At 40.8% G+C, this 12,854-nt stretch overlaps 2 protein-coding genes across 4 annotated transcripts in view; one reads left to right on the plus strand and one right to left on the minus strand.

Moving 5' to 3' along the window:
- FAM13B (family with sequence similarity 13 member B) overlaps window positions 1-1,033 on the minus strand; it is an 86,537-nt gene extending 85,504 nt beyond the window's left edge. The window contains exon 1 of the mRNA XM_038552250.1: window positions 899-1,033. The gene's annotated coding sequence lies outside the window, so the exon portion shown is untranslated. The remainder of the gene's footprint in view (window positions 1-898) is intronic.
- The window catches only part of WNT8A (Wnt family member 8A), a 48,688-nt gene that overhangs the window by 4,815 nt on the left and 31,019 nt on the right, over window positions 1-12,854 (plus strand). The gene's annotated exons all lie outside the window — the stretch shown is intronic.

The raw sequence follows: 12,854 nt of genomic DNA on the forward strand, positions 1-12,854 counted from the left end.
GCTATTTGAGGACTAGCATAGAGATGAACTTTTGTTCACTCAAGGCTGCTATTATCTTTTTTAATACAGTGTTCACAAGAAACTGGAGCCATGCTAGCCAGCAAGAGCCAAAGAGGCATAATCCATCCCCACTGATCCTATCACTTAAAAAGTAAAACATTCAACACCCACAAATGTCGGACCTGGAATGAGAACATGGAACTTGTAATAAGAAAACCTGTATCTGAGTTCTAGCCCTTTCACTTAGTAGCCATGTGACTCTGATCCAGGTACTTAACCTAAATGCACCTTAGAGTCCCCATTGGTAAGATAGGAAAGAGGATACTGAAATTAACTGGTATGCATAAAAGCGTTTTATAAGCTGTGTACAATTCTTTTCACTCCTCCCTCCTGTGCCACTTTCAGAGACCTGAAGAAGTCTCTGGACATGTTTTGCCACCATCTGGGTTTTTATTGCTAGCAATGAGCCCCATGTGGAAGCCTTTCTTGGCAGAAGTTGCTAAATACTTGTAAATTTATTTTTAAGTGAAAACCAACAACCACTAAGAACCCCCAAACTCTTGGTGTTATTTTTAAGATAACCCTGAACCTTGTGAATTCTAATCCATATGAGCATACCGCCTCCCTACTTAGGATGCATATTTACACTGCCCACTTATAGAAGAAGACATGCATAGAGATAAGAATGGGAAACATACACAGTTTTATGTGCAGGAGAAACTATGGCACAGGACACAATGCTATAATTATGTGGATTCCCACAAAGCAGTAAAATGTTATCAAATTTCAATCAAACTCTGCCAATTGTCTCTTTCCTGAAGTATTCGTGTATATTGGGAAAAAAGAAAGGACTAAAAACTCCACAAAATTAAAATTTTCTCATAAAGAAGGAACTCACCATTAGACAGTGGTATTGCTGGCTCTCCTGAGGAATGCAATGGAATCTGTCTGTGCCACTTTCCCCAGGACCACTGTGCCAGCGTGCAAGAATGCATGTTCTTCACAAACAAAAAAAATATTACTAGCTGCAAAGAGAAGAAACTGTTCCAGGGTGTACAAATCCCACGCCAACATCCAAAATAATGGCAAATACTGTTCTGATCTTAGCAACCTAAAGTAACCTTTGAGCCATTTATTTATTCAACACATATTTCTTGAGCAACTATTAGGGGTCCAGCACTGTGTTAGGGGATATAATCATGATCTCTGCCCTGAAAAAGCTTCATCTTACATATCTCTGGAATAGAACATTTCTGGAATAGAACCAAAGCTAACATAATGTTTATTTCAGCTTCCATATTCACTCACACAGCTTCTGGTACCATCCAGTTTGGGGAGCTAGAACAATTAACAGTAACTCTCATCTTTGCCAAGTCCACATTTTTGGCCTGATCACTCAGAATTCACTGTATGACTGGGGGGTGGGGAGGCGCCTGGGTGGCTCAGTTGGTTAAGCATCTGCCTTCAGCTCAGGTCATGATCCCAGGGTCCTAGGATCAAGACCCCATTAGGCTCCCTCCTCATGGGGAGTCTGCTTCTCCTTCTCCTTTTGCCTGCTCCCCCCCCCCCCCCCCCCCCCCCCCCCCCGCTCTCTCCTCTCTCAATAAAATCTTTAAAAAAAAAGAAAAAGAAAAAGAAAGAAAGAAAAAAGACCTAAGTGTTTTGGTCTCTCTCTCTCTTTTTTTTTTTTTTTTTTTTTTTTAGTGTTCTGGTCTCTTGATTAAATTCCTGTAGTCAAGTAGGTATTTTTTTTCCAGTCAGAACTTTTCTGCTTTAAAAAAGGAAGGTTGGGGGCGCCTGGGTGGCTCAGTCAGTTAAGCATCTGCCTTTGGCTCAAGTCATGATCCCAGGGTCATAGAATCAACAGGGAGCCTGCTTCTGCCTGCTGCTCCCCCTGCTCCTGCTTACACTCTCGGGCGCTCTCTCTCTCTCTCTCTCTCTCTCTCTGTGTGTCAAAAAAATAAGATCTTTTAAAAATAAATAAAATAGGGCAGCCCCGGTGGCGCAGCGGTTTGGCGCCGCCTGCAGCCCAGGGCGTGATCCTAGAGACCTGGGATCGAGTCCCACGTCGGGCTCTCTGCATGGAGCCTGCTTCTCCCTCTGCCTGTGTCTCTGCCTCTCTCTCTAGCTGTGTCCCTATGAATAAATAAATAAATAAATAAATAAATAAATAAATAAATAAATAAATAAAATAAAATAAATAAATAAAATTAAAGCGGGGGATGGTACATGGCTGGCTTATTTGGTAGAGCATGTAAACTCTTGATCTCAGAGTTATGGGTTCAAGCCCCACATTGGAGGTAGGGTTTACTTAAAAAAAAAAAAAAAAAGATATCCCTTTCTCTTCTCCCCTCTCCCTATATCCATGTGGGGGAAATTTAAAAAGTGCTCAGAGATTCGATGAGATTATGACCTTCACAAAACCCAGGTAGGACAAAGAAATCCAGAAATCCAGGTAGGAAGATCTTGCCATTCTGCATACCCTTCCTCTTCCAAAGGCCTTAGGCTTTTGGATCTTCCTACCATTTGACCAGCCAGACTCCTCAAACTCATTAGGGCCACACCTTCTCTGGCAAACTAACAGCCCAAATATTTGCAGATTACAATCTAAATGCAACCACATTTTTGCCAAATATTTACACCTGACTGCTCTTTTCCACTAAAGACAGGATATAATGATTTACAGAAGCATCTAGTGTTTTTCCAGTTCCCAAGCTCCTCAGCAGAAAGACTCTGAAGTATGAAGGCTCACACTCTCCTTTCAGCCTTTCACAGTGACAGAAACCAAACTGTACATTGGACAGAAGTATCACAGTTATTATGCATGTGTCCTATCACCCTTTTAGAGAACGGCACTGCCTGTATCCTGAATGAGTGTCTTACCAAAAACAAAACACTTGCTGGAAAAAGAAATGGCCCATAGCGTAACCAAATTTGTTGTCTTTTAACAAGGTTTTGCTATTGGTTTCTTCATTTGCTTTATGTGTATTGTTTTCCTTCACCTGGACTACTTGGATGCTTCTTACTCATTGATACATTTAAAAATATTTATTGAGGGGGATCCCTGGGTGGCGCAGCGGTTTGGCGCCTGCCTTTGGCCCAGGGCGCGATCCTGGAGACCCGGGATCGAATCCCACGTCGGGCTCCCGGTGCATGGAGCCTGCTTCTCTCTCTGCCTGTGTCTCTGCCTCTCTCTCTCTCTTTCTCTCTCTCTCTCTCTCTCTCTGTGTGACTATCATAAATTAAAAAAAAAATTAAAAAAAAATTTATTGAGGGCAGCCTCGGTGGCTCAGCGGTTTAGCGCCGCCTGCAGCTCAGGGCGTGATCCTGGGGACTCGGGATCGAGTCCCACGTCGGGCTCCCTGCATGGAGCCTGCTTCTCCCTCTGCCTGTGTCTCTGCCTCTCTCTCTCTCTCTCTCTCTGTGACTATCATAAATAAATAAAAATTAAAATATATATATAAAAAATAAAAATAAAATAAAATCTTAAAAAAAAGTTTACTAAATAAATAAATAAATAATAAAAATATTTATTGAGCACCTAGTATGTACTGTGCCAAGTGCTGGAGAAATAGCAGTGAACACATTAGACACGATCCCTGCCTTGTGGGGAACACAGTGTAATTATGTCAATAAGCCTAAGTCCAGTTTAAATATCCTAAGTATGACTTTATCTGGGCATCCGTTGTGACCTCATTTAGGTTAGATAAAACATCTGTCTTCTCTGGGCTTCAGGCATCTTCCCCATATTTCACATTGGAGACTTCCCCCTCAACAGGAGAACATGAAAAAAATCTGACCTACCAAAGGAAAGGGTAAGGAAACTTGATGGTCTCTGCCTTAATTGAGGATGGAGTAAAGAAAAAGAAAACTCTCCTCTGAGATTTCCTAAACAAGTTTTATGAGCACATTGAGGGGAGCAAAATTTCATACAACCTGTGTGAACCAGAAAACACTGAGATGAAAATTCAAAAGCTGATCACTTTAGTGCCCCAGGCACCTCGCATAAGCAAAAGTAAAAATCCTCTGTGGAGATCCCACAGGTAAGGTTCCAAGAAATATGACTGATAATAAAATATTACTAAAATAACAAGGAAATCATGCATTTCATAATAATACCAGCAATGACTGCAAGGATTTTAGTTACCAGATATGGAATATAAATAAAATATGTGTGACACTGTAATATAATAAATAAATATTTGTTCTTTTCCCTAGTTCTTGGCACAGAGCTCCTAAAACCCTTGTCATTTCCTCAGTAATAGGGGTAAAAGGAGTGTATTTCATTATTCACAAGTCCCTTTTTCCATCACACCTGAGCTTATGCTAAGTTGAATTAGAGTGGGGCCCCTAAATAGGCCCATATGAGGCCGATGCCAGAAAGACCAAATGATTAGAGGGTTAGAACTTGGCAGCCCCACATCTGACCTCCTGGGAAGGAGAGAAGCTAGAGATTATAAGCTCTATAAAAACTGGAACAAGATTTGATGAGCTTCTGAGTAGGTGAATGCATCCATGAGCTGTGACAGTAGTATAGCCCAAATTCCTCAGTTTTTTGAACTTAGGATCCTTCTGTACCTTGCCCTAAGTACCTCTATCTGGCTAATCATTTGTATCTATTATAATATCCTTTACAATAAACCAGTAATAGAGAGTTAAGTGTTTCCATGGGTTCTGTGAGCCATTATAGGGAATTATTGAACCTGAGGAGAGGGTAGTGGGAACACCCCTGATTTGCAGCCAAGTCAGACAGGAGTGAGGGGAAACCTGGGGACCCTCTACTTGCAATTGTTATCTGAAAGGGGGAGTTATCTTTGTTTTGGAGTGATTAGATGTGCATTGCTGTCTTGAAAAAGGAAGGGGGTGCCAGTGCCATGAGCCAAGGTATATGGACAGCTTCTAAAAGCCAAGAAAAGCAAGGAAACAGATTCTCCCTAGAGATCTGAGAGCCCTGATTTTAGCCTAGTAAGATCCAAATGAGACTTCTGACCTACAGAACCATAAGGTACCGAAGTCATGGTTGTTGTTGTTTTTTTAAAGAAAAATAACTTTATATCTTGGAATAATTTCAGGCTTACAGAAAAGTTGCAAAGAAGGGAGCCTAGCTTGCTCAGTTGGTGGAGCATGAGACTCAATCTTGGGTTGTGAGTTCAAGCCTGATGTTGAGTATACAAGATTATTTAGAAATAAGTTTTTTTCTTAAAAAAAGTTGCAAAGGGGCAGCCCGGAGGGCTCAGCGGTTTAGCGCTGCCTTCAGCCCAGGGTGTGATCCTGGAGACCCAGGATGGAGTACCACATCAGGCTCCCTGCATGGAGCCTGCTTCTCCCTCTGCCTCTGTCTCTGCCTCGCTCTGTGTGTGTGTCTCTCATGAATAAATAAATAAAATCTTTAAACAGAAAAAAAGTTGCAAAGATCACACAGAGAGCTCCCAGTTTCCCTTAATGCTAGTACCTAATGCCTTTTTAAAAAACAAAAAACAAAAAACATGGACATTAGAGCAGTTTTAGGTTCACAGCAAAATTGAGCAGAAGGAAGAGATTTTGTAGATATCTTCTGCCCCCACGTATGAATTTGTATTTTTTAAGCCACTAAGTTTGTGGCAGTTTGTTAGAGCAGCAGTAAAAAATAAATATAAAGGCAAGTGGCATTTTGAGGAGGAAAAAAAAGAGAGATGTAGAGATATATAGAGATACTGTAAAATGCTGTTAAGAAACAAAATTGGCTTCACTGAACAATTCATGAATTGAGTAGCATCCCATCTAGCAAAGAGAGGGAGGGGAGCGCTGAGTTTGAAATGGAAGATTTTTATAGGCAGAAGCAAGATGGGACTAGGAAGTTAAAAGACTGGATTATTTCAGGCAAAATTACCTTCCCTTAGGAAAAGGCTGAGGTTTTATCAGACAGATTACCTCATTAGTGCTGACCAGGAAATTCCAGATTGACTTTTAAAATTCCACTCCCGAGAGAGGCTGAAACTGCAATTATGTGAGCTAAGTATTAAGTCTTGGTGGGGCTATACACAGGTGACTCCATGGGCCTGTTTTTTCTTTTTAACAACGCTAACAAAAAAATGAGAGAATAATTCATTCAAAATCCAATATAATTGTTACTTCTAGTGGAGGGTATGGAGCATATAAGAGGGACACCCTCCCCAAGAACAGGGCCACACTAGCCTGTAAGTCATCTCTATGGGAACTAGGAAAAGGGTTGTTCTTGAGCAAATGAATTAAAAAACAAGAGCCCAGAGGGCCCACAGTCTGCCCCGGCAGCCTTTGTACGCAAGGAAAAGACCCCATTCTCCAGGAGATCTCCCTCCCCTTGGCTAGGACCTTTATGAAGGTCCAACTCTCACCACAGTGCTGGCAGCCCCACCAGGGAACTTCAGAGTTTCTATAATATTTTACTATTCAAGCTGGGTAGAGGGTTTGTTTTTCATAATTAACCTTCAAACTCTATATACATGTATATACTATATACTCTTCCATTCGTACTGATCACAGTTTTTAAAGTGTTAAAATATTCAGCTATGTGATAAAATGTATACCATTCCATCCCATGCAGAGCTTTACCAGTACTTGGGCACCATTCTTGCTCTTTGTACAATCTAAGAATCAGGGGGTTCTGAAGAATACTGGAGTGACCCTTTCTTTTAATATATATTTTTTCAATTGTTCAGATATATTTTCTATTATCATTATTTCTCAGATATATTTTCTTTTTATTATCATTACTTTTTAAAAGTAATCTCTATACCTAACATGGGGCTTGAACTCACCACCTCAAGATCGAGAGTTATATGCTCTACTGACCAAGCCAGCCTCATGTCCCTAGGGTAATACTTTTCCTAACTCCACATAAGCTCTTTTCAGAGTAGGGGCAAGTCATCCATGAGCAGGAAAACAGGATTCCCCTTCTTTCAGCCCTTATCCCTATCTTAAATAAGAGATTTTGTCTGTGTTCTCACCCAGATATTGTACACAGTGGTAGGAGCTGAATGTGCAAATCACAAAGAAGTTAGTGGGCACCTATAATCCAAGAATGCTTCCTGAGACCTAAGAAAAATTTCATTATTAGAGATCTGGTATGTCTGATAAAATCTGACATGCTGACCTGAGAATAAGCAGACAGATGAACTTAGAAGGTTCTATCCCAGCCTAGGAGTCTTGGATCCTGGGATACTACAACTCCGAGATTGCCTTGACTCTTCCGAAGAAACCCAGGACCTTCTCTTTTCTTTTCTTTTTTCCTTTTCTCTGCTTTTCCTTTTTAAAAGGGCACCTGGGAAAAGGACAGAAGGCTACTGAAACACCTCTCCTTTATTCCCATGCAGACATGCTATCTTCAGAAGGGGTCACTTGGGTTCACTAGTCCATCAATCCAAACCTCAAACCAAGTTTTCCTACTCAAATACAAGCTTCTGCACCCTTCCAGACCTAAGAAGTGCATGGCTCTACTCAACTGTGATGTTGGATCTAGAGAAGTACTCAACTTACACAGTAGCTGAAAGATGGTCTAATTCACACTGCCACGCTTTTTTAAAAATTGTGTTTTTTTCAAATGGAAAAATAATACATAGTGACTGAGAAAATTTCAAAAAATTTAGAATAAAGAATAAATGGGACACCTCGGGGGGCTCAGTGGCTGAGCATCTGCCTTCGGCTCAGGGCGTGATCCCAGGGTCCTGGAATCGAGTCCCACATCAGGCTCCCCATGGGGAGCCTGCTTCTCTCTCTGCCTGTGTCTCTGTCTCTCATGAATAAATAAGATCTTTACAAAAAAAAAAAAGGAAGAAAGAATGAAAAGCAAAATTCTCTACCTGCTCATTTACTTTCCTCCCCACAAGTAAATTTTATGAAGTATATTCTCCCAGACTCCTTTCCATACATTTATATAATGCACACACTCACACAATTGCTTTTCTTGACATAAATGGGATCATACTGTAATATTCTATAATATGCTTTTTACACATAATTTTCCATAGAAATTCATCCATATTAGTAAAATATAGGTTGTTTCCAGTTTTCTCCGTTAAAAACCATAGTGAAAAAAATTCTTGTACCAAAAAAAAGGTCGAATGAAGAAACCTACATAAGCCACACAATAAAATTCTTTACAAAGGAGAAAACAAAGCAGTGGAATAAATGTTTGTATACTCATGTATATACTTGTGTATAACAGATTCCTAGAAACAAAATTGCTGATTTGAAGAGTAACACATTTAAACTTGGTAGATACTACCAAACCTCCCTCAGAAGAGGCTTTCTAGGAGATGCCTATTTGCTTAAACTTTCACCAACAATGGATATAATGTGTATTTTTATTTTTGGTCAATTAGATGAGCACATTATTTGACTTGCATTTCCCTAATTACAAAGAGTCATATATATGCTTCCTTGCCTGCTGTATTTCTTATTCAGTGAATTACCTATCCAACTCCATGGCCGATTTTTCTGCTTGCAACTTCCTCATTTTGATCATAAGTGTAGCTACTATATTTCAAGCACTTGGCTGTGTTCCAGACACCATGCTAGATGCTTGAAAATAAAGTTTGTCTTAAAACAACCCATGCTGTGGATGGGAAATACAAGAAGCATACAGAAATGAGATTCATACCCTAGTCTTTTTTACTCTTGAGGCTGCCCCTTCTCTCCTATGTCACTTTATCAAAAAGCCTCATTTTAGGGGCACCTGGCTGGTTCAGTCAATAGAGCATGCAACTGTTGATCTCAGAGTTGAGTCCAAGCCCCATGTTAGGTGGGGAGCCTACTTTAAAAAAAAAAAAAAAAAAAAAAAAAAAAGCCTCATTTTGCCCAAATGTGGAAACCGAAAGGGAAGTGACTCACCCAAACATTCATAGCCTCGTAGCTAGATGCCTATCTCAATGTAGACCACTGGTGGGCTTTTCACTACGCTGGTCTTCCCAGAAAACAACATTTCCCAGAGGCGATTCAGGCAAATATTTCAGATCGGCCAGCCTATTACCTGTGTTCTTAGAAATAAAGAACTAACACAAACTACAAAGGTCAAAGATAAATAAAACAGAAACCAAGAAACAGAGACTTTGGCCCCATTCCATCCATATCACATAGTCCAAGAAGAGGACTGATGGCCCTTCAAGTCAGCCTTAGGGTGTAAAATGGTCTCCCAGTTACTTCCCAACACCCACCTGCCAAATTACAGTTTTTTTTTTTTCAGATTTTATTCATTTATTTGAGAGAGAGAAAGTATTGGGAGGGATAGACAGAGAGAATCCCAAGCAGACTCCATGGCGAATGTGGAGCCTGGCATGGGGCTTGATCCCTCCACCCTGAGATCACGACCTAAGTCAAAGCCAAGAGTCCAACACTCAACCAACTGTGCCACCTAGGCGCCCCTTCAGCTTTAGAGTCTTAAAAAAAAATGGGGGCGAGGTGCAGTGGGTTAAGCGTCCAACTCTTGATTGTGGCTCAGGCCCTGATCTCAGAGTCATGAGATTGAGCCTCGGGTTGGGCTCCACACTCAGTGCAGTCTGTTAAAGCTTCTCTCCCTCTCCGTCTGCCCCTCCCACCCCTCTGCATGCTCACACTCTCTGTCTCACATAAATAAGCAAATCTTTAAAAAACACACACACACACACACAAAAACTCTGAATCTGAATGAACTATTAATCACAGACATGAGTAGCAAATAGTTTGAGTTTCTTCTTTCTATAAAGTTGAAACGTTCATTTTACAGTTCTTTATTTAATAATCCAGAATTCCAAGAATTCCACTCCTTTTTTTTCCTCAAAGTGATTAACCCAATGAGAAATACAGGAGGGGTGACTGGATAGCTCAATCAGTTAAGTGTCTGCTTTTGATCTCAGCTCAAATCTTGATCATGGGTTTGGGCCCCATTTAAAATATATATATATATATATAAAGCAGGATGGGGTAAATTATTTCTAAGAAACTGCTAAACTCTCTTCCTTCCAAAAGCATTGATTAAATGCCTATATAATGACTTGACAACAGTTTGAAGCCAGTTCATGGAGGTGCATTAAAATATTTTCTGGGGGGATCCCTGGGTGGCGCAGCGGTTTAGCGCCTGCCTTTGGCCCAGGGCACAATCCTGGAGACCCGGGATTGAATCCCATGTCGGGCTCCCGGTGCATGGAGCCTGCTTCTCCCTCTGCCTGTGACTCTGCCTCTCTCTCTGTGTGTGTGACTATCATAAATAAATAAAAATTAAAAAAAAAAATTTTCTGGGGATCCCTGGGTGGCGCAGCGGTTTAGTGCCTGCCTTTGGCCCAGGGAACGATCCTGGAGTCCCAGAATCGAGTCCTGTGTCAGGCTCCTGACATGGAGCCTGCTTCTCTCTCCTCCTGTGTCTCTGCCTCTCTCTCTCTATGTCTATCATAAATAAATAAATAAATAGTTTTTAAAAATAATAAATAAAATATTTTCTACCTTCAAAAAATTTAATTTTTCCAATCATAAAAAATTTTATTTTTTTCTTGACGAAATTGTCTTTATTTTTTTTTACTTTTTTTTTAATAAATTAATTTTTCATTGGTGTTCAATTTACCAACATACAGAATAACACCCAGTGCTCGTCCCGTCAAGTGCCCCCCTCAGTGCCCGTCACGCATTCATCCCCACCCCCCACCCTCCTCCCCTTCCACCACCCCTAGTTCGTTTCCCAGAGTTAGGAGTCTTCATGTTCTGTCTCCCTTTCTGATATTTCCCACACATTTCTTCTCCCTTCCCTTATATTCCCTTTCACTATTATTTATATTCCCCAAATGAATGAGACCATATAATGTTTGTCCTTCTCCGATTGACTTACTTCACTCAGCATCATACCCTCCAGTTCCATCCACGTTGAAGCAAATGGTGGGTATTTGTCGTTTCTAATGGCCGAGTAATATTCCATTGTATACATAGACCACATCTTCTTTATCCATTCATCTTTCGATGGACTCCTTCCACAGTTTGGCTATTGCGGACATTGCTGCTAGAAACATCGGGGTGCAGGTGTCCCGGCGTTTCATTGCATCTGAATCTTTGGGGTAAATCCCCAACAGTGCAATTGCTGGGTCATAGGGCATGTCTATTTTTAACTCTTTGAGGAACCTCCACACAGTTTTCCAGAGTGGCATAAAAAATAAAAAAGTCCTATGTGCCAAACACTAGATTGGACACTAGAAGTCCAGGGACAAATAGAACATAGTTCCTGTTCTTTTGAGGAGCAATAATCCCTCATGTTATCACGTTAACATGTTACACGTCATGAAGCACTTTAAATGTATTTTGAACACATAATACATTTGCAATTTATTGCAAATTTAACTTGGAAGCCATCTACTTTTTATTTTTCCTATGTTTTTTGTTTTGTTTTGTTTTCTGTGATAAATCCAGATCTCTAAAAGACCAGAACATGGTTTCAGGTTGGAGGGATGGGCTAGACCAGGAAGGAGAGATCTTTCTTTCTTTTACAAGTGGGACCCTGGTAAGAGTTGGTTTCAGGATGCTTCAGACAGTATTATCAAAATCTTTTTTTTTTTAAGATTTTATTTATTTATTCATAGAGACACAGAGAGAGAGAGAGGCAGAGACGCAGGCAGAAGGAGAAGCAGGCTCCATGCAGAGAGCCTGACGTGGGACTCGATCCCGGGTTCCCAGGATCACGCCCTGGGCTGCAGGCGGCGCGCTAAACCGCTGCGCCAACAGGGCTGCCCTATTAACAAAATCGTAAATGGCATCTCCACCCTTTTAAATACTTAGAGGGAGCCTTTCACTCACAAAATCCTTCTTTGAATTCAAGGTAATTCTCCTGTTTCAAGACAGTTAAACTGGGTCACAAAAAAAGAGCCACTTTCCCAGGATTAGATGGCAAGATGGAGTAAAATTTCATTACCTTCAACTCCCAGAGTCTCATTCGGTGAAGCCCAACCATGAAGGGCAGAGGACTGATGCTGACATCTAAATTATGTTTCCAATCAGATTGATCACGTGCTTGACAGAGCTGCTAGATTAGCCCATTAACCTCTGGAATGCTGTCAGCCTCAGGTCTCAGAGTCCACATGAATATGTCCTGCTGCAATTCTCTTTTAGAAGTTTCTACCTACTGGGGGGGCCTCACTGGCTCAGTCAGCAGAGCATGCAACTCTTGATCGTGGGTTGCAAGTTTGAGCCCCATGCTAGGTGTAGAGATTACCTAAAAATAAAATCTTTTAGGGGCACTTGGGTGGCTCAGTCAGTTGCTTAACTGACTCTTGATTTCGGCTCAGGTCATGATCTCAGGGTCATGAGACAGAGACTCAGGTCAGGCTCCATGCTCAGCTTAGAGCCTGCTTGAGATATCCTCTCCCTCTGTCTGTCCCCACCCTCTTTTTTTCTCCAAAACAAATAAGTAAAATTAAATAATCTTTAAAAAAATATTTTTTAATTAAAAAAAATAAATTTCTACATATCAATTCTCTCCCATGTGATTATAAATCCTTTACTGTATACAAATGCTCAATCAGTGAGCCATGAAAAACTTCTTTAAGGAGACCAGCTATATTGGGTGTGTTGTCTTGCTTTTTTGTTGTTGTTTTTTTCTTTCTTTCTTTAAAGATTTTAAGTAACCTATACACCCAACACGGGGCTCAAACAGTGCTGAGATCAAGAGTCACACATTCCCCCAACTGAGCCAGTCAGGCACCCTATTTGTTGTCTAATTCTTTTTTTTTTTTAAGATTTTTTTAGTTTGATTTTTTTAAAGATTTTATTTATTAATTCATAAGATACACACACAGAGAGAGGCAGAGACATAGGCAGAGGGAGAAGCAGGCTCCATGCAGGAAGCCCGATGTGGGACTTGATCCCGGGACTATGGGATCACGCCC

Source organism: Canis lupus, chromosome 11 (genome assembly GCF_011100685.1).
Source record: "Canis lupus familiaris isolate Mischka breed German Shepherd chromosome 11, alternate assembly UU_Cfam_GSD_1.0, whole genome shotgun sequence".
In the NCBI taxonomy this organism is placed as follows: Eukaryota; Metazoa; Chordata; class Mammalia; order Carnivora; family Canidae; genus Canis; species Canis lupus.